Raw genomic sequence first — 22,378 nt, forward strand, 5'->3', positions numbered from 1 at the left:
GAGAGAGAGAAAGCCATCTAACTACTAACTACGGACCCGAAGGTCTACAATGAACTACTCACGCATCATCGGAGAGGCACCAATGAGGATGATGAACCCCTCCATGATGGTGTTTGATACGTCTCCAACGTATATATAATTTTTTATTGTTCCATGCTATTATATTACCCCTTTTGGATGTTTATGGGCTTTATTTTACACATTTATATCATTTTTGGGACTAACCTACTAACTGCAGGCCCAGCCCATATTGCTGTTTTTTTGCCTATTTCAGTATTTCAAAGAAAAGAAATATCAAACGGAGTCCAAACGGAATGAAACCTTCGGGAGCGTGATTTTTGGAACGAACGTGATCCAGAGGACTTGGAGTGCAAGTCAAGAAGCTGCCGAGGAAGCCACGAGATAGGAGGCCGCGCCCCCTGTCTCGTAGGCCCCTCGGGCGGCCACCGACGTACTTCTTCCTCCTATATATACCTACGTACCCCGAAAACATCCAGGGGTACCACGAAACACAATTTCCACCGCGATAACCTTCTGTATCCGCGAGATCTCATCTTGGAGCCTTCGCCGGCACTCTGCAGGAGGGGGAATCGACCATGGAGGGCTTCTACATCAACATCCTTGCCCCTCCGATGAGTTGTGAGTAGTTTACCTTAGACCTATGGGTCCATAGTTATTAGCTAGATGGCTTCTTCTCTCTTTTTGGATCTCAATACAATGTTCTCCCCCTCTCTTGTGGAGATCTATTCGATGTAAACTATTTTTGCGGTGTGTTTGTCGAGATCTGATGAATTGTGGGTTTATGATCAAGTTTATCTATGAATAATATTTGAATCTTCTCTGAATTCTTTTATGTATGATTGAGTTATCTTTGCAAGTCTCTTCGAATTATCAGTTTGGTTTGGCCTACTAGATTGATCTTTCTTGCCATGGGAGAAGTGCTTAGCTTTGGGTTCAATCTTGCGGTGTCCTTACCTAGTGACAGAAAGGGTTGCAAGGAACGTATTGTATTGTTGCCATCGAGGATAAAAAGATGGGGTTTATATCATATTGCTTGAGTTTATCCCTCTACATCATGTATCCTTGCTTAATGCGTTACTCTATTCTTATGAACTTAATACTCTAGATGCAGGCAGGAGTCGGTCGATGTGTGGAGTAATAGTAGTAGATGCAGGCAGGAGTCGGTCTACTTGTTATGGACGTGATGCCTATATACATGATCATGCCTAGATAATCTCATAACTATGCGCTTTTCTATCAATTGCTCGAAGTAATTTGTTCACCCACAGTAATACTTATGCTATCTTGAGAGAAGCCTCTAGTGAAACCTATGGCCCCCAGGTCTATCTCTTATCATATTTGCTTTCAATCTACTTTTATTTGCATCTTTACTTTTTGCATCTATATTATAAAATACCAAAAATATATTTATCTTATCATACTATCTTTATTAGATCTCACTTTCGCAAGTGGCCGTGAAGGGATTGACAACCCCTTTATTGCGTTGGTTGCGAGTTCTCAGTTTGTTTGTGTAGGTGTGTGGGACTTTTGAGGAGCCTCCTACTGGATTGATACCTTGGTTCTCAGAACTGAGGGAAATACTTACGCTACACTTGCTGCATCACCCTCTCCTCTTCGAGGAAAACCAACGCAAGCTCAAGACGTAGCAGTGTATAGATTGGATCTGTGGTTTCTGGAACTTGCGGCGGCTGGAATTGATTTTCGTCGACTCCCCTAGGGTTTCTGGAATATTGGGGTATTTATAGAGCAAAGAGGTGGTGCAGGAGGCGGCCGAGGTGGGCACAACCTACCTGGGCGTGCCTGGGGGTGGATTGTGCTCCCCTGGGAGCGCCCCTTAGGTACTTTCTTGGCCCATTGTGTGTCTTATAGTCAAGAAAAAATCACCAAATTTTTTTGTTGCGTTTGGACTCCGTTTGGTATCGATTTCCTGCGAAGTAAAAAAACAAGCAAAAACAGCAACTGGCACTGGGCTCTATGTCAAATAGTTTAGTCCCAAAAAATGATATAAAGTTGCTATAAAATGATTGTAAAACATCTAAGAATGACAATATAACAGCATGGAGCAATAAAAAATTATAGATATGTTGGAGACATATCACCCGTGAACATGTAAGCCGCTTTAAATGCCAACCTATTACAGATGATATTTAACAAGCCCCAAAGTTCACTAAGTAAGTATGAAGGAATTCGATACTCTCATGGTCAAAGAAATTATGCAAGCATATAACTTTCTTTTTGTTACAAACCATTAACTTATGACGAATGTATCTCTTGGCATAACAACAATTGGGATGGTTCAACACAAATGTTATTCTAACATTGTATCCTTAAAGTTACCGACATACTCATGCCCATTATCAGGAAAACATAACCATCATGCAACACTTGAGCTGGTCTTAGAGGCACGACTAGGAATACATTTCTACCGTTTATCATTCCCCACACGCACATGTGTTTTCCTTCGAGCCTTTATGGATATACAGGCTCAAGGACCATTGCAATTATAGCACAAAATATAAACATAATTATGACCATGGAAATAAATAATAACATTTAGTATTGCCTCTAAGGCATATTTCCAACACGGTTGGTGTAGAAGACGGCGATGATTTCAACGACGATGATACATGAGCATGATGCTAATGGTGGCCGACTTCTGGGCATGGAAACACGTGGTGTATGTCCGAGGGCTTGCGGGCTTTGGCAAGACTATGGTGCATGGTTGATTCAAGGCAGTGTACACATGAGACACATGAGAGAGCTTGAAGTTGATGGGGTGTAGGGTCAGAGGACTTGGAGTGCAAGTCAATAAGTAGCCGAGGCGGCCACGAGAGGGTAGGGCGCACCCACCCCTATAGGGCGCACCTTCTATATCGTGGGCCCCTCGGGCAACCACCGATGTACTTCTTCCTCCTATATAAGCCTACGTACCCCGAAAACTTCCAGGGAGCCAACGAAACACAATTTCCACCGTCGTAACCTTCTGTATCCGCGAGATCCTATCTTGGAGCCTTCGCCGGCGCTCTGCCAGAGGGGGAATCGACCATGGAGGGCTTCTAGATCAACACCATAGCCCCTCCGATGAGTTGTGAGTAGTTTACCACATACCTTCGGGTCCATAGTTATTAGCTAGATGGCTTCTTATCTCTTTTTGGATCTCAATACAATGTTCTCCCCCTCTCTTGTGGAGATCTAATCGATGTAAACTCTTTTTGCGGTGTGTTTGTCGAGATCCGATGAATTGTGGGTTTATGATCAAGTTTATCTATGAGAAATATTTGAATCTCCTCTGAATTCTTTTATGTATGATTGAGTTATCTTTGCAAGTCTCTTCGAATTATCTGTTTGGTTTGGCCAACTAGATTGATCTTTCTTGCCATGGGAGAAGTGCTTAGTTTTGGGTTCAATCTTGCGGTGTCCTTACCCAGTGACAGAAAGGGTTGCAAGGCACATATTGTATTGTTGCCATAGAGGATAAAAAGATGGAGTTTATATCATATTGCATGAGTTTATCCCTCTACATCATGTCATCTTGCTTAAGGCATTACTCTGTTCTTATGAACTTAATACGCTAGATGCAGGCAGGAGTCGGTCGTGTGTGGAGTAATAGTAGTAGATGCAGGCAGGAGTTGGTCTACTTGTTGCGGACGTGATGCCTATATACATGATCATGCCTAGATAATCTCATAATTATTCGCTTTTCTGTCAACTGCTCGACAGTAATTTGTTCACCCACCGTAATACTTATGCTATCTTGAGAGAAGCCTCTAGTGAAACCTATGGCCCCCGGGTCTATCTTTTATCATATTTGCTTTCAATCTACTTTTATTTGCATCTTTACTTTTTGCATCTATATTATAAAATACCAAAAATATATTTACCTTCTCATACTATCTCTATCAGATCTCATTTTCGCAAGTAGCCGTGAAGGGATTGACAACCCCTTTATTGCGTTGGTTGCGAGTTCTTTATTTGTTGTGTAGGTGTGTGGGACTTTTGAGGAGCCTCCTACTGGATTGATACCTTGGTTCTCAAAAACTGAGGGAAATACTTACGCTACTATTGCTGCATCACCCTTTCCTCTTCAAGGAAAACCAACGCAAGCTCAAGATGTAGCAAGAAGGATTTCTGGCACCGTTGCCGGGGAGGTCTTCGCTCAAGTCAAGACATACCAAGTACCATTCACAAACTCATCTCCCTTGCATTTACATTATTTGCCATTTGCCTCTCGTTTTCCTCTCCCCGACTTCACCCTTGCCGTTTATTCACCCTCTCATTCCCAATCTCCTCCTCTCTTTTCGCTTGCTTTCTTGCTCCTTGCTTTTGTTTGCCATTATGTCTGAAATTGGGGAGATTATCATCGATATGGACAACAATGATAACATGGAAAATTCTGACGCTCCGGCTGAAGAACCCCCTATCTTGCATACTAAAAGGTTTCGAATTGGTAGTGGTAACATCATTGGAAAAGGTGTTATTCAAGATTTCTTTACTTGTGCCGGTGCTTTACCCACCATGGGTGGTTCTATTCTTCATAGAACTAGTAGTCTTGCGGATGTTATCGCTATGCTTGTAGTTGAACTTGAAAGACAATTTATGCATATGCATCCTTGCATACAAAGGATTTTCCTACAATTTTCCAATATTGAACATTCTTCTGTTAAGCGCGTTGTTACTATCTTTTTGGCTCATGAGTTTAGATTTATCATAAGAGAAGCCACAGAAATCTTTGCACACTATAGGGTGGGCGCCGGTCGTCCTCCCATAGAGGCGATCCTCTATGACCAAGAGGAAATTAGGCATTTTCAATCTTCGGACTATGTTGCTTTCAATGAAAACCTTAGAAAAAAGGTTCCTACCAATGTCTTGGTTGATAGAATTTCCGAACTTAAAAATGATTTTGCTCTTCGAAATAATTCGCTAGGATACTCTCTTGAGTATAGGCTCATGAGATTTTGCCAAAAGAATGCTTTTAGTGATGAATTAGTTGTGCATTATGAAGGGCCAAGAGAGGAACCCGTTCCTCCTGAGATTGATCTTGGGGACTTTTTGTTGGAAATATGCCCTAGAGACAATAATAAAATGGTTATTATTATATTTCTTTGTTCATGATAATTGTCTATTGTTCATGATATAATTGTATTATCCGGAAATCGTAATACATGTGTGAATACATAGACCACAACAAGTCCCTAGTGAGCCTCTAGTTGACTAGCTCATTGATCAACAGATAGTCATGGTTTCCTGACTATGGACATTGGATGTCATTGATAACGGGATCACATCATTAGGAGAATGATGTGATGGACAAGACCCAATCATAAGCATAGCACAAAGATCATGTAGTTCGTTTCGCTAGAGCTTTTCCAGATGTCAAGTATCATTTCCTTAGACCATGAGATTGTGCAACTTCCGGATACCGTAGGAGTGCTTTGGGTGTGCCAAACGTCACAACGTAACTGGGTGACTATAAAGGTGCACTACGGGTATCTCTGAAAGTATCTGTTGGGTTGGCACGAATCAAGACTGGGATTTGTCACTCCGTATGACGGAGAGGTATCTCTGGGCCCACTCGGTAATGCATCATCATAATGAGATCAATGTGACCAAGTGTCTGGTCACGGGATCATGCATTATGGTACGAGTAAAGTGACTTGCCGGTAACGAGACTAAACGAGGTATTGGGATACCGACGATCAAGTCTTGGGCAAGTAACGTACCGATTGACAAAGGGAATTGTATACGGGATTGATTGAATCCTCGACATCGTGGTTCATCCGATGAGATCATCGAGGAGCATGTGGGAGCCAACATGGGTATCCAGATCCCGATGTTGGTTATTGACCGGAGAGGCGTCTCGGTCATGTCTGCATGTCTCCCGAACCCGTAGGGTCTACACACTTAAGGTTCGGTGACGCTAGGGTTGTAGAGATATGAGTATGCAGTAACCCAAAAGTTGTTCGGAGTCCCGGATGAGATCCCGGACGTCACGAAGAGTTCTGGAATGGTCCAGAGGTGAAGAATTATATATAGGAAGTGCAGTTTCGACCATCGGGAAAGTTTCGGGGGTCACCGGTATTGTACCGGGACCACCGGAAGGGTCCCGGGGGTCCACCGGGTGGGGCCACCTATCCCGGAGGGCCTCGTGGGCTGAAGTGGGGAGGGGAACCAGCCCCTGGTGGGCTGGTGCGCCCCCCTTGGGCCCCCCTGCACCTAGGGTTGGAAACCCTAGGGTGGGGGCGCCTCCACTTGCCTTGGGGGGAAAGCCACCCCCTTGGCCGCCGCCCCCCCCCCCTTGAAGATCTCATCTACTAGGGCCGGCACCCCCCAGGGGCCTATATAAAGAGGGGGGGAGGGCAGCCACACCCCAAGTCTTGGCGCCTCCCTCTCCCTGCTACACCTCTCCCTCTCGTAGAAGCTTGGTGAAGCCCTGCCACGATCGTGCTCCATCCACCACCACGCCGTCATGCTGCTGGATCTTCATCAACCTCTCCTTCCCCCTTGCTGGATCAAGAAGGAGGAGACATCTTCCTCAACCGTACGTGTGTTGAACGCGGAGGTGCTGTCCGTTCAGCACTAGGATCATCGGTGATTTGGATCACGACGAGTACGACTCCCTCAACCCCGTTCTCTTGAACGCTTCCGCACGCGATCTACAAGGCTATGTAGATGCACTCCCCTCTCTCATTGCTAGATGACTCCATAGATTGATCTTGGTGAACGTAGGAAATTTTTTATTTTATGCAACATTCCCCAACAGTGGCATCATGAGCTAGGTCTATGCGTAGTTACTATGCACGAGTAGAACACAAAGCAGTTGTGGGCGTAGATGTTGTTAATTGTCTTGCCACTACTAGTCTTATCTTGCTTCGGCGGCATCGTGGGATGAAGCGGCTCGGACCGACCTTACACGTACGCTTACGTGAGACAGGTTCCACCGACTGACATGCACTAGTTGCATAGCGGGTGTCTGTCTCTCCCACTTTAGTTGGAGCGGATCCAATGAAAAGGGTCCTTATGAAGGGTAAATAGAAATTGGCACATCACGTTGTGGTTTTACGTAGGTAAGAAACGTTCTTGCTAGAACACCTATAGAAGCCACATAAAAACTTGCAACAACAATTAGAGGACGTCTAACTTGTTTTTGCAGCAAGTGTTTTGTGATGTGATATGGCCAAGGATGTGATGAATGATATATGTGATGTATGAGATGATCATGTTCTTGTAATAGGAATCACGACTTGCATGTCGAAGAGTATGACAACCGGCAGGAGCCATAGGAGTTGTCTTTATTTTTTGTATGACCTGCATGTCATTGAAGAACGCCATGTAAATTACTTTACTTTATTGCTAAACGCGTTAGCCATAGAAGTAGAAGTAGTCGTTGGCGTGACAACTTCACGAAGACACGATGATGGAGATCATGGTGTCATGCCGGTGACGAAGATTATCATGGCGCACCGAAGATGGAGATCAAAGGAGCAATATGATATTAGCCATATCATGTCACTATTTGATTGCATGTGATGTTTATCATGTTTTACATCTTATTTGCTTAGAACGATGGTAGCTTAAATAAGATGATCCCTCGAAATAATTTCAAGAAAAGTGTTCCCCCTAACTGTGCACCGTTGCGAAGGTTCGTTGTTTCGAAGCACCACGTGATGATCGGGTGTGATAGATCCTAACGTTCGAATACAACGGGTGTAAGCCAGATTTACACACACAATACACTTAGGTTAACTTGACGAGCCTAGCATGTACAGACATGGCCTTGGAACACGGAAGACCGAAAGGTCGAGCATGAGTCGTATAGAAGATACGATCAACATGAAGATGTTCACCGATGTTAACTAGTCCGTCTCACGTGATGATCGGACACGGCCTAGTTGGCTCAGATCATGTTTCACTTAGATGACTAGAGGGATGTCTGTCTAAGTGGGAGTTCATTAATAATTTGATTAGATGAACTTAATTATCATGAACTTAGTCTAAAACCTTTGCAAAATGTCTTGTAGATCAAATGGCCAACGCTCATGTCCACCTCAACTTCAACGCGTTCCTAGAGAAAACCAAGCTGAAATATGATGGAAGCAACTATACGGACTGGGTCCGGAACCTGATGATCATCCTCATAGCTGCCAAGAAAGATTATGTCCTAGAAGCGCCGCTAGGTGAAGCACCAATCCCAGAGAACCAAGACGTTATGAACGCTTTGCAGTCTCGTACTGATGATTACTCCCTCGTTCAGTGCGGCATGCTTTACAGCTTAGAACCGGGGCTCCGAAAGCATTTTGAGCAACACGGAGCATATGAGATGTTCGAAGAGCTGAAAATGGTTTTCCAAGCTCATGCCCAGGTCGAGAGATATGAAGTCTCCGACAAGTTCTTCAGCTATAAGATGGAGAAAAATAGTTCTGTTAGTGAGCACATACTCAAGATGTCTGGGTTGCACAACCGCTTGACTCAACTGGGAGTTAATCTCCCGGATGACGCGGTCATCGACAGAATCCTCCAGTCGCTCCCACCAAGCTACAAGAGCTTTGTGATGAATGTCAATATGCAGGGGACGGAAAAGACCATTCCTGAGGTATATTCAATGCTGAAATCAGCAGAGGTAGAGATCAAAAAGGAACATCAAGTGTTGATGGTGAATAAAACCACTAAGTTCAAGAAAGGCAAGGGTAAGAAGAACTTCAAGAAGGACGGCAAGGGAGTTGCCACGCCCGGTAAACCAGTTGCCGGGAAGAAGTCAAGCAATGGACCCAAGCCTGAGACTGAGTGCTTTTGTTGCAAGGGAAGTGGTCACTGGAAGCGGAACTGCCCCAAGTACTTAGCAGACAAGAAGGCCGGCAAAACCAAAGGTATATGTGATATACATGTAATTGATGTGTACCTTACCAGTGCTCGTAGTAGCTCCTGGGTATTTGATACCGGCGGTTTCTCATATTTGTAACTCAAAGCAGGAGCTGCGGAATAAGCGGAGACTGGCGAAGGACGAGGTGACGATGCGCATCGGGAATGGTTCCAAGGTCGATGTGATCGCCGTCGGCACGCTACCTCTACATTTACCTACGGGATTAGTTTTAAACCTCAATAATTATTATTTAGTACCAGCTTTGAGCATGAACATTGTATCAGGATCTCGTTTAATTCGAGATGGCTACTCATTTAAATCCGAGAATGATGGTTGTTCTATTTATATGAGTGATATGTTTTATGGTCATGCCCTGCTGGTGAATGGTTTATTCTTAATGAATCTCGAGCGTAATGTTACACATATTCATAGTATGAATACCAAAAGATGTAAAGTTGATAACGATAGTCCCACATACTCGTGGCACTGCCGCCTTGGTCACATTGGTGTCAAGCGCATGAAGAAGCTCCATGCTGATGGACTTTTAGAGTCTCTAGATTATGAATCGTTTGACACATGCGAGCCATGCCTCATGGGCAAGATGACCAAGACTCCGTTCTCCGGAACAATGGAGTGAGCAACCAACTTATTGGAAATCATACATACTGATGTGTGCGGTCCAATGAGCGTTGAGGCTCGCGGAGGATATCGTTATGTTCTCACTCTCATTGATGACTTGAGTAGATATGGGTATGTCTACTTGATGAAACACAAGTCTGAGACCTTTGAAAAGTTCAAGGAATTTCAGAATGAGGTAGAGAATCAACGTGACCGAAAGATAAAGTTCTTACGATCAGATCGTGGGGGTGAATATTTAAGTCACGAATTTGGTACGCACTTAAGGAAATGTGGAATCGTTTCACAACTCACGCCGCCTGGAACACGTCAGCGAAATGGTGTGTCCGAACGTCGTAATCGCACTCCGTTGGATATGGTGCGATCTATGATGTCACTTGCCGATTTACCACTATCATTTTGGGGATACGCTTTAGAGATAGCTACATTCACTTTAACTAGGGCACCGTCTAAATCCGTTGAGACGACACAGTATGAATTATGGTTTGGGAAGAAACCTAAGCTGTCGTTTCTAAAAGTTTGGGGATGCGATGCTTATGTCAAGAAACTTCAACCTGAGAAGCTCGAACCCAAGTCGGAAAAATGCGTCTTCATAGGATACCCTAAGGAAACCATTGGGTATACCTTCTACTTAAGATCCGAGGGCAAGATTTTTGTTGCTGAGAACGGGTCCTTTCTGGAGAAAGAGTTTCTCTCGAAAGAATTAAGTGGGAGGAAAGTGGAGCTTGACGAAGTACTGCCTCTTGAAACAGTAAGTAGCGCAACTCAGGAAGATGCTCCTGTGGTGCCTGCACCGACAAGAGAGGAGGTTAATGATGATGATCAAGATACTTCGGATCAAGCTCCTACTGAACTTCGAAGGTCCACAAGGACACGTTCCGCACCAGAGTGGTACGGCAACCCTGTCTTGGAAATCATGTTGTTGGACAACGGTGAACCTTCGAACTATGAAGAAGCGATGGCGGGCCCAGATTCCAACAAATGGCTTGAAGCCATGCAATCCGAGATAGGATCCATGTATGAAAACAAAGTGTGGACTTTGACAGACTTGCCCGATGATCGGCGAGCGATAGAAAACAAATGGATCTTTAAGAAGAAGACGGACACGGATGGTAATGTTACCATATATAAAGCTCGACTTGTCGCTAAGGGTTATCGACAAGTTCAAGGGATTGACTACGATGAGACATTCTCACCCATAGCGAAGCTGAAGCCCGTCTGAATCATGTTAGCAATTGTCGCATACTTTGATTATGAGATATGGCAAATGGACGTCAAAACGGCATTCCTTAACGGTCACCTTAAGGAAGAATTGTATATGATGTAGCCGGAAGGTTTTGTCGACCCTAAGAATGCTAACAAGGTATGCAAGCTCCAGCGCTCCATCTATGGGCTGGTGCAAGCATCTCGGAGTTGGAACATCCGCTTTAATGAGATGATTAAAGCATTTGGGTTTATGTAGACTTATGGAGAAGCCTACGTTTACAAGAAAGCGAGTGGGAGCTCTGTAGCATTTCTCATATTATATGTGGATGACATACTATTGATGGGAAATGATATAGAACTTTTGGACAGCATTAAGGCCTACTTGAATAAGTGTTTTTCAATGAAGGACCTTGGAGAAGCTGCTTACATATTAGGCATCAAAATCTATAGAGATAGATCAAGACGCCTCATAGGTCTTTCACAACGCACATACCTTGATAAGATATTGAAGAAGTTCAATATCGATCAGTCCAAGAAGGGGTTCTTGCCTGTGTTGCAAGGTGTGAAATTGAGCTCGGTTCAATGCCCGACCATGGCAGAAGATAGAGAGAAGATGAGTGTCGTCCCCTATGCCTCAGCCATAGGGTCTATCATGTATGCCATGACCTGTACTAGACCTGATATAAACCTTGCCGTAAGTTTGGTAGGAAGGTACCAAAGTAATCCCGGCATGGAACACTGGACAGCGGTTAAGAACATCCTTAAGTACCTGAAAAGGACTAAGGATATGTTTCTCGTATATGGAGGTGAAGAAGAGCTCGTCGTAAAGGGTTACGTCGATGCTAGCTTCGACACAGATCTGGATGACTCTAAGTCACAAACCGGATACGTGTATATTTTGAATGGTGGGGCAGTAACCTGGTGCAGTTGCAAGCAGAGCGTCGTGGCGGGATCTACATGTGAAGCGGAGTACATGGCAGCCTCGGAGGCAGCGCATGAAGCTATCTGGGTGAAGGAGTTCTTCACCGACCTAGGAGTCTTACCCAATGCGTCGGGGCCGGTCACACTCTTCTGTGTCAACACTGGAGCTATTGCACTTGCCAAGGAGCCCAGGTTTCACAAGAAGACCAGGCACATCAAGCATCGCTTCAACTCCATCCGTGAAAATGTTCAAGATGGAGACATAGATATTTGTAAAGTACATACGGATCTAAATGTAGCAGATCCGTTGACTAAACCTCTCCCTAGAGCAAAACATGATCAACACCAGAACGCAATGGGTGTTCGATACATCACAATGTAACTAGATTATTGACTCTAGTGCAAGTGGGAGACTGTTGGAAATATGCCCTAGAGGCAATAATAAAATGGTTATTATTATATTTCTTTGTTCACGATAATTGTCTATTGTTCATGCTATAATTGTATTATCCGGAAATCGTAATACATGTGTGAATACATAGACCACAACAAGTCCCTAGTGAGCCTCTAGTTGACTAGCTCGTTGATCAACAGATAGTCATGGTTTCCTGACTATGGACATTGGATGTCATTGATAACGGGATCACATCATTAGGAGAATGATGTAATGGACAAGACCCAATCATAAGCATAGCACAAAGATCGTGTAGTTCGTTTCGCTAGAGCTTTTCCAAATGTCAAGTATCATTTCCTTAGACCATGAGATTGTGCAACTCCCGGATACCGTAGGAGTGCTTTGGGTGTGCCAAACGTCACAACGTAACTGGGTGACTATAAAGGTGCACTACGGGTATCTCCGAAAGTATCTGTTGGGTTGGCACGAATCGAGACTGGGATTTGTCACTCCGTATGACGGAGAGGTATCTCTGGGCCCACTCGGTAATGCATCATCATAATGAGCTCAATGTGACCAAGTGTCTGGTCACGAGATCATGCATTACGGTACGAGTAAAGTGACTTGCCGGTAACGAGACTGAACGAGGTATTGGGATACCGACGATCGAGTCTCGGGCAAGTAACATAGCGATTGACAAAGGGAATTGTATACGGGATTGGTTGAATCCTCGACATCGTGGTTCATCCGATGAGATCATCGAGGAGCATGTGGGAGCCAACATGGGTATCCAGATCCCGCTGTTGGTTATTGACCGGAGAGGTGTCTCGGTCATGTCTGCATGTCTCCCGAACCCGTAGGGTCTACACACTTAAGGTTCGGTGACGCTAGGGTTGTAGAGATATGAGTATGCAGTAACCCGAAAGTTGTTCGGAGTCCCGTATGAGATCCCGGACGTCAAGAGGAGTTCCGGAATGGTCCGGAGGTGAAGAATTATATATAGGAAGTGCAGTTTCGGCCATCGGGAAAGTTTCGGGGGTCACCGGTATTGTACCGGGACCACCGGAAGGGTCCCGGGGGTCCACCGGGTGGGGCCACCTATCCCAGAGGGCCTCGTGGGCTGAAGTGGGGAGGGGAACCAGCCCCTGGTGGGCTGGTGCGCCCCCCTTGGCCCCCCCTGCGCCTAGGGTTGGAAACCCTAGGGTGGGGGCGCCTCCACTTGCCTTGGGGGGCAAGCCACCCCCTTGGCTGCCGCCCCCCCTTGGAGATCTCATCTCCTATTGCCGGCGCCCCCAGGGGCCTATATAAAGAGGGGGGGAGGGAGTGCAGCCGCACCCCAAGTCTTGGCGCCTCCCTCTCCCCTGCTACACCTCTCCCTCTCGCAGAAGCTTGGCGAAGCCCTGCCGTGATCGTGCTGCATCCACCACCACGGCGTCGTGCTGCTGGATCTTCATCAACCTCTTCTTCCCCCTTGCTGGATCAAGAAGGAGGATACGTCTTCCTCAACCGTACGTGTGTTGAACGCGGAGGTGCTGTCCGTTCAGCACTAGGATCATCGGTGATTTGGATCACGACGAGTACGACTCCCTCAACCCCGTTCTCTTGAACGCTTCCGCACGCGATCTACAAGGGCATGTAGATTGCACTCCCCTCTCTCGTTGCTAGATGACTCCATAGATTGATCTTGGTGAACGTAGGAAATTTTTTATTTTATGCAACGTTCCCCAACACTTTTGTCCCGCTAAATTTAGCCCTTTTGATTATTTTTGCTTGCCTCAAAGAAAACTTGCTGCCGAACGTAGGGAATATGAGATGAGCTTTCAAGATCTATCTTATTATTACGGCACTACTTAGATCTATCTTCGCTTTTATGCCTAGCTAGGGGCGTTAAACGATAGCGCTAGTTGGGAGGCAACCCAATTTTATTTGTGTTTTTTGTTTTTGTTCCTGTTTAGTAATAAATTTTGCATCTACCTTCTGTTTAGATGTGTTTTTATCTTTTAATTAGAGTTTGTGCCAAGTAGAACCTATAGGATAACCTATGATGATAGTTGATTTGATTCTGCTGAAAAAAAGAAACTTTTCACGCACGAATTTAGTTTTGTTAAATCACAGAAACGTGCTTTTGCGTTGATTCTTTTTGCCGCTGATGAAAAGACAAATTGTCCAGGTCCTATTTTGGTAGGATTTTTAGAGTTCCAGAAGTTTGCGTTAGTTACAGATTGCTACAGACTGTTCTGTTTTTGACAGATTCTGTTTTTCGTGTGTTGTCTGCTTATTTTGATGCATCTAAGGCTAGTAAAATAGTTTATAAACCATAGAGAAGTTGGAATACAGTAGGTTTAACACCAAAATAAATAAAGAATGAGTTCATTACAGTACCTTATGTGGTGCTTTTGTTTTCTTTCACTAACGGAGCTTATAAGATTTCCTGTTGAGTTTTGTGTTGTGAAGTTTTCAAGTTTTGGGTAAAGCTTTTATGGACTATGGAATAAGGAGTGGCAAGAGCCTAATCTTGGGGATGCCCATGGCACCCCAAGATATTCAAGGATAGCCAAAAGCCTAAACTTGGGGATGCCCCGGGAAGGCATCCCCTCTTTCGTCTTCGTTCATTGATAACTTTACTTGGAGCTATATTTTTATTCGCCACATGATATGTGTTTTGCTTGGAGCGTCATTTATTATATTAGTCTTTGCTTTTTAGTTTATCACAATCATCATTGCTGTACACACCATTTGGGAGAAGCCCACTTGATTAGAATTTGCTAGAATACTCTATGCACTTCACTTATATCTTTTGAGCTTGATAGTTTTTGCTCTAGTGCTTCACTTATATCTTTTAGAGCACGGCGGTGGCTTATTTTTGTAGAAATTGCTAGTCTGTCATGCTTCACTTATATTATTTTAAGAGTCTTTTAGAACAACATGGTATTTGCTATGGTTATAAAATTGGTCCTAGAATGGTAGGCATCCAAGTTGGGTATAATAAAAACTATCATAGGAAGTGAATTGGATGCTATGATCAATTTGATACTTGATAATCGTTTTGAGATATGGAGGTAGTGATATTAAAGTCATGCTAGTTGGGTGATTATGAATTTAAAGAATGCTTGTGTTGAAGCTAGCAAGTCCCATAGCATGCACGTATGGTTAAAGTTGTGTAACAAATTTGAAACATGAAGTGTACCTGGCTTATGCATCCTTATGAGTGGCGGTCGGGGACGAGCGATGGTCTTTTCCTACCAATCTATCCCCCTAGGAGCATGCGCGTAGTGCTTGATTTTTGATGACTTCTAAATTTTTGCAATAAGTATATGAGTTCTTTTGACTAATGTTGAGTCCATGGATTATACGCACTTTTACCTTTCCGCCATTGCTGGCCTCTTCGGTACCGTGCATTGCCCTTTCTCACCTTGAAAGTTGGTGCAAACCTCGCCGCTGCATCCAAACCCCGTGATAAGTTACGCTTTATCACACATAAACCTCCTTATATCTTCCTCAAAACAGCCAAAATACCTACCTATTATGGCATTTCCATAGCCATTCCGAGATATATTGCCATGCAACTTTCCACCGTTCCGTTCATCGTCATCATAACATACTTTACTTTTGTCATATTGCCATTGCATGATCATGTAGTTGACATCGTATTTGTGGCAAAGCCACCATGCATAATTTCTCATACAAGTCACTCTTGATTCATTGCACCATCCCGGTACACCGCCGGAGGCATTCATATAGAGTCATATCTTGTTCTAGTTTCGAGTTGTAATTCATATGATGTAATCAATGAAAGTGTGATGATCATCATTATTAGAGCATTGCCCAAAAAGAAAAAAAAGAAAAAAAAAGAAGAAAAAAGAAAAAAAGAAAAAAGAAAAATAAATAAATAAAAAGGGCAATGTTACTATCTCTTTTTCCACACTTGTGCTTCAAAGTAGCACCTTGTTCTTCATGTAGTGAGTCTCATAAATTGTGCTTCAAAGTAGCACCATGTTTTTCATATAGTGAGTCTCATAGGTTGTCTTTTTCATACAAGTGGGAATTTTTTATTATAGAACTTGGCTTGTATATTCCTACGACGGGCTTCCTCAAATGCCCTAGGTCTTCGTGAGCAAGCAAGTTGGATGCACACCCACTAGTTTTCTTTTGTTGAGCATTCATTTATAGCTCTAGTGCATCCGTTGCATGGCAATCCCTACTCCTCATGTTGACATCAATTGATGGGCATCTCCATAGCCCGTTGATTATCCTCGTCAATGTGAGACTTTCTCCTTTTTTGTCTTCTCCACACAATCCCCATCATCATATTCTATTCCATCCTTAGTGCTATATCCATGGCTCACGCTCATGTATTGCGTGAAGGTTGAAAAAGTTTGAGATTATTTAAGTATGAAACAATTGCTTGGCTTGTCATCGGGGGTATAGAAGTTGGGAACATCTTTGTGTGACGAAAATGAAGCATAGCCTAACTATATGATTTTGTAGGGATGAACTTTCTTTTGCCATGTTATTTTGAAAAGACATGATTACTTTGATTAGTATGCTTGAATTGTTACTATTTCTTTTATCAATATGAACTTTTATTTTGAATCATTTTGGATCTGAACATTCATGCCACAATAAAGAAAATTACATTGAGAATTATGCTAGGTAGCATTCCACATCAAAAATTCTTTTTTTTATCATTTACCTACTCGAGGACGAGCAGGAACTAAGCTTGGGGATGCTTGATACGTCTCCAATGTATCTATAATTTTTGATTGTTCCATGCTATTATATTACCCCTTTTGGATGTTTATGGGCTTTATTTTACACATTTATAACATTTTTGGGACTAACCTACTAACCGGAGGCCCAGCCCGTATTGCTGTTTTTTGCCTATTTCAGTATTTCAAAGAAAAGGAATATCAAACGGAGTCCAAACGGAATGAAACCTTCGGGAGCGTGATTTTTGGAACGAACGTGATCCAAAGGACTTGGAATGCAAGTCAAGAAGCAGCCGAGGCGTCCACGACAGGGTAGGGCGCGCCCACCCCTACAGGGCGCGCCCCTGTCTCGTGGGCCCCTCGGGCGGCCACCGACGTACTTCTTCCTCCTATATAAGCCTACGTACCCCGAAAACATCCAAGGAGCCAACGAAACACAATTTCCACCGTCGTAACCTTCTGTATCCACGAGATCCCATCTTGGAGCCTTCGCCGGCGCTCCGCCGGAGGGGGAATCGACCATGGAGGGCTTCTACATCAACACCATAGCCCCTCCGATGAGTTGTGAGTAGTTTACCAAGACCTTCGGGTCCATAGTTATTAGCTAGATGGCTTCTTCTCTCTTTTTCGATCTCAATACAATGTTCTCCCCCTCTCTTGTGGAGATCTATTCGAGGTAAACTCTTTTTGTGGTGTGTTTGTCGAGATCCGATGAATTGTGGGTTTATGATCAAGTTTATCTATGAGAAATATTTGAATCCCCTCTGAATTCTTTAATGTATGATTGAGTTATCTTTGCAAGTCTCTTCGAATTATCTGTTTGGTTTGGCCTACTAGATTGATCTTTCTTGCCATGGGAGAAGTGCTTAGCTTTGGGTTCAATCTTGCGGTGTCCTTACCCAGTGACAGAAAGGGTTGCAAGGAACGTATTGTATTGTTGCCATCGAGGATAAAAAGATGGGGTTTATATCATATTGCATGAGTTTATCCCTCTACATCATGTCATCTTGCTTAAGGCGTTACTCTGTTCTTATGAACTTAATACTCTAGATGCAGGCAGGAGTCGGTCGATGTGTGGAGTAATAGTAGTAGATGCAGGCAGGCGTCGGTCTACTTGTTGCGGACGTGATGACTATATACATGATCATGCCTGGATAATCTCATAATTATTCGCTTTTCTATCAATTGCTCGACAGTAATTTGTCCATAAGCATAATTCATATTGGCATCTTGGCCACAAGCATAGCAAACATCATCAAAAAGGGATATTTCAAACAAATTCAAGGGATCATAGCAATCATCATAGCAATCATCCTTCGGTAAGAATGAAGGGGAATTAAATAATGTATGATTTGGAGGGTTACTCTCATTAGAAGGTGGGCACGGGTAGCTAATCCGCTCTTCCTCCTTTTATTCTTCGCTCTCCTCATCATCTTTTTCATCCAATGAGCTCACAGTTTCATCAATTTCTTTTTCCATAGCTTCCTGCAAAATATTAGTCTCTTCTTGGACAGCGGAGACTTTCTCAATAAATGCATTAATATAGTAATTGTATTCATAATTTTCATAGCAATATCTAAGTATAGCAAGATTTTCAGGCCTATAAACACCATCATCATCAAAAGCTTCATACTTTTCAAACAAAGGTTCAATTTCATAAGCAGCCTTAAAAGCAACAAATTCTTCTATTTGTTCAACATCATAGTAATCATATATACCATTAGCATAAGAAGCTAAGGTTTCATTATCATTAAATTTGCATGAAAAGGGAAGGTGTGGAGCCTTCATCCTAGAGCAACAAGTAATATCATATCTCAAGCATAGACCCCGGGCATACCAACGCAACATAATAAATTGATCCCATAATAGTTTCCCTTTTTGTGTCAAGCGAGAATCCCTAAAGTATTCATGTTGATCCAACATGTCTCCCATTATAAAGTTGAATGGGGTTTTCTCAGGATTATCAAAGTAGTACATAATATCTCTCACATAATGAGAATCGAGGGTTTTAGGAGTTACCCCATCTCCATGAGTAGCAAGTACACCTAATTTTTTTGGTATTTTGTGTTCCATATCCATAACTAAAGATAGAGAACAACTTAGAACAGCAAATAAAAATTACTTAGTGATAAAGCAAACAAGCACACACGAGAATATTCACCCCACGCTATAACTCCCCGGCAACGGCGCCAGAAAAAGGTCTTGATAACCCGCAAGTATACGGGATATTTGTAGCCTCTTTCGATAAGTAAGATTGTCGAACCCAACGAGGAGCTAAAGGTAGAACAAATACTCTCTCAAGTCCTATAGGCCACTGATACGACTCTACACACGCTTGACGTTCGCTTTACCTAGAACAAGTATGAAACTAGAGGTACTTTGTAGGTGTGATAGGATAGTTTTGCAAGAAAGTAAAGAACGCGTAAATAAAAAGTAAGGGCTGTTTAGATAAGGATGCAAGAAAGTAAGTATAGAGAGTGTGGAAAAGTGGTGGTAGGAGTTGTGAAATTGTCCCTAAGCAATTGACTACTTTACTAGACCGATAATCACTATTGCAATTCTATTTGAGGGAGAGGCATAAGCTAACATACTTTCTCTACTTGGATCATATGCACTTATGATTGGAACTCTAGCAAGCATCCGCAAATGCTAAAGATTCATTAAGGTAAAACCCAACCATAGCATTAAAGTATCAAGTCCCCTTTATCCCATACGCAAACAACCTACTTACTCGGGTCTGTGCTTCTGTCACTCACGCCACCCACCATAAGCAAATCATAAACATATTGCAAACCCTACAGCGGGAATGCCTCACGCTTGCGTGACACGGAGGGCACAATAGGACAGCACCAATAATAAAACATGCAACTCAAACCAGTCATAGCAATTCATCAATCACCGGTAGGACAACGAAGATCTACTCAGACATCATAGGATGGCAACACATCATTGGAAAATAATATGAAGCATAAAGCACCATGTTCAAGTAGAGGGTACAGCGGGTTGCGGGAGAGTGGACCGCTGGATATAGATGGGGGAAGGTGATGGAGATGTTGGTGAAGATGACGGCGGTGTTGGTGAAGATCGCGGTGATGATGATGGCCCCGGCGGTGTTCCGGCGCCACCGGAAGCAAGGGGGGGAGGGCCCCCCTTCTTCTTCTTCTTCCTTGACCTTCTCCCTAGACGGGAGAAGAGTTTCCCCTCTGGTCCTTGGCTCCCATGGCGTGGGAGGGGTGAGAGCCCCTCCGAGATTGGATCTATCTCTCTGTTTCTGCGTTCTAGGATTCTGCCCTCGCACCGTTTCCTTTATATCTGGAGATCCGTAACTCCGATTGGATTGAAACCTTCGCCCAGATCGTTTTCCAAAAATTAGCTTCCTTGCGGCTAAAGAAGGGCATCAACCGCCTTACGGGTGGCCCACGAGATAGGGGGACGCGCCCACCTAGAGTGGTGGCGTGGGCCACTCTCGTGGCCACCTCGGGCACTGATTCTTCCCCCCAAAAATAACAAATATTCCAAAATAATTCTCTGTCCGTTTTTATCCCGTTTGGACTCCGTTTGATATGGGTTTTCTGCGAAACAAAAAATATGCAACAGACAGGAACTGACACTGGGCACTAGATCAATATGTTAGTCCCAATAAATAGTATAAAAAGTTACCAAAAGTATATAAAAGTTATAGAATATTGGCATGAAACAATCAAAAATTATATATATGATGGAGACGTATCAACAACCCACCTGGGCGCGCCTGGGGGTGGGTTGTGCTCCCCTGGGAGCCCCCGTTAGGTACTTTCTTGGCCCATCGTGTGTCTTCTAGTCAAGAAAAAATCACCAAAATTTTTTGTTGCGTTTGGACTCCGTTTGGTATTGATTTCCTGCGAAGTAAAAAACAAGCAAAAATAGCAACTGGCACTAGGCTCTATGTCAAATAGGTTAGTCCCAAAAAATGATATAAAGTTGCTATAAAATGATTATAAAACATCTAAGAATGATAATATAACAGCATGGAGCAATAAATTATAGGTACGTTGGAGACGTATCACCCGTGAACATGTAAGCCGCTTTAAATGCCAACCTGTTACAGATGATATTTAACAAGCCCCAAAGTTCACTAAGTAAGTATGAAGGAATTCGATACTCTCATGGTCAAAGAAATTATGCAAGCATATAACTTTCTTTTTGTTACAAACCATTAACTTATGACAAATGTATCTCTTGGCATAACAACAATTGGGATGGTTCAACACAAATGTTCTTCTAACATTGTGTCCTTAAAGTTACCGACATACTCATGCCCATGATCAAGAAAACATAACCATCATGCAACACTTGAGCTGGTCTTAGAGGCACGACTAGGAATACATTTCTACCATTTATCATTCCCCACACGAACATGTGTTTTCCTTCGAGCCTTTATGGATATATAGGCTCAAGGACCATTGCAATTATAGCACAAAATATAAACATAATTATGACCATGGAAATAAATAATAACATTTATTATTGCCTCTAATGCATATTTCCAACACGGTTGGTGTAGAAGACGGCAATGATTTCAGCGACGATGATACATGAGCATGATGCTGATGGTGGCCGACTGGAAACACGTGGTGTATGTCCGAGGGCTTGCGGGCTTTGGCAAGACTATGGTGCATGGTTGATTCAAGGCAGTGTACACATGAGACACATGAGAGAGCTTGAAGTTGATGGGGTGTGGGGTAGCATGGCTAGCTACATGGAGTCATGTTAAGGGTAGAGCAGGAGTCTGGTGGAAGACTTCACGCTGATAGAGGGGCTATGATGTAAGGATCCAGAGAATTGAAGTGTATTTCAGCGAAAAAAGAGAGAGACACGCGGTTCGGATTGGGGCCCAGTGGTCTGAACGAAAAGTGTTACTTGGCATCGATCGGTGATGATCGGTGGTTCTGTGTAGTTGGGTTTGAGGCGGTGTGGGCTAGCTACCCAGGACTCGATCGGGACAACAAAGGCTCGATGCGGCTATAGCTGCGAGGCATGCGGTAAGCATGGAACACGCGACAGACCAAGGCACTGGCAGTCAGACAAAGTGTGGAGAGGGTGTTGAAGCTGTGTTGGCAGTACCGGGTTCAAGTTGGTGACAGAGTCTATTGATATCGGGAGATAGATGAGAGTTGGCCATGCAGAATCCGAGAAAGTGACGGAAATTATGAAATTGTGAAAAGCTGAGAGAGTACATGGTTGTTTATTCTGTGGTGTTCACTGCACATGGCAAAGTGCAGATGGCAAGTACTTAAGAAGGCGGAGTGCTATAGGTGTGGGGCATGTAAGAGACTATCCGAAAAAAAGGGTGAGACACCTGTGAATTTGACTAAGTTGACATCTGGGCGACGGTGAAATTCTTTTAAATTTCAGACATTAGTCAGGAAAGAGTTAGGATATTGAGTTGGGGCAACTCTTGTATGTGGCGTCCAATATTTGAGCCGTTCACTTTCACACAAACAGTGATCGGTACGTGATGTCATTGAACAGATACTCTGAAAGTTAGGAGCGTAAACTAAAGTAAAGAAGCGACTTAATTTTGCTCGAGTATTGACTATGAAGAAGACAAGAAGGGACTACAGTTGTAGGTGGAGTTATGTGGAGCCTGGGAGT

This window comes from Triticum dicoccoides, chromosome 2B (assembly GCF_002162155.2).
Source record: "Triticum dicoccoides isolate Atlit2015 ecotype Zavitan chromosome 2B, WEW_v2.0, whole genome shotgun sequence".
Classification (NCBI taxonomy): Eukaryota; Viridiplantae; Streptophyta; class Magnoliopsida; order Poales; family Poaceae; genus Triticum; species Triticum dicoccoides.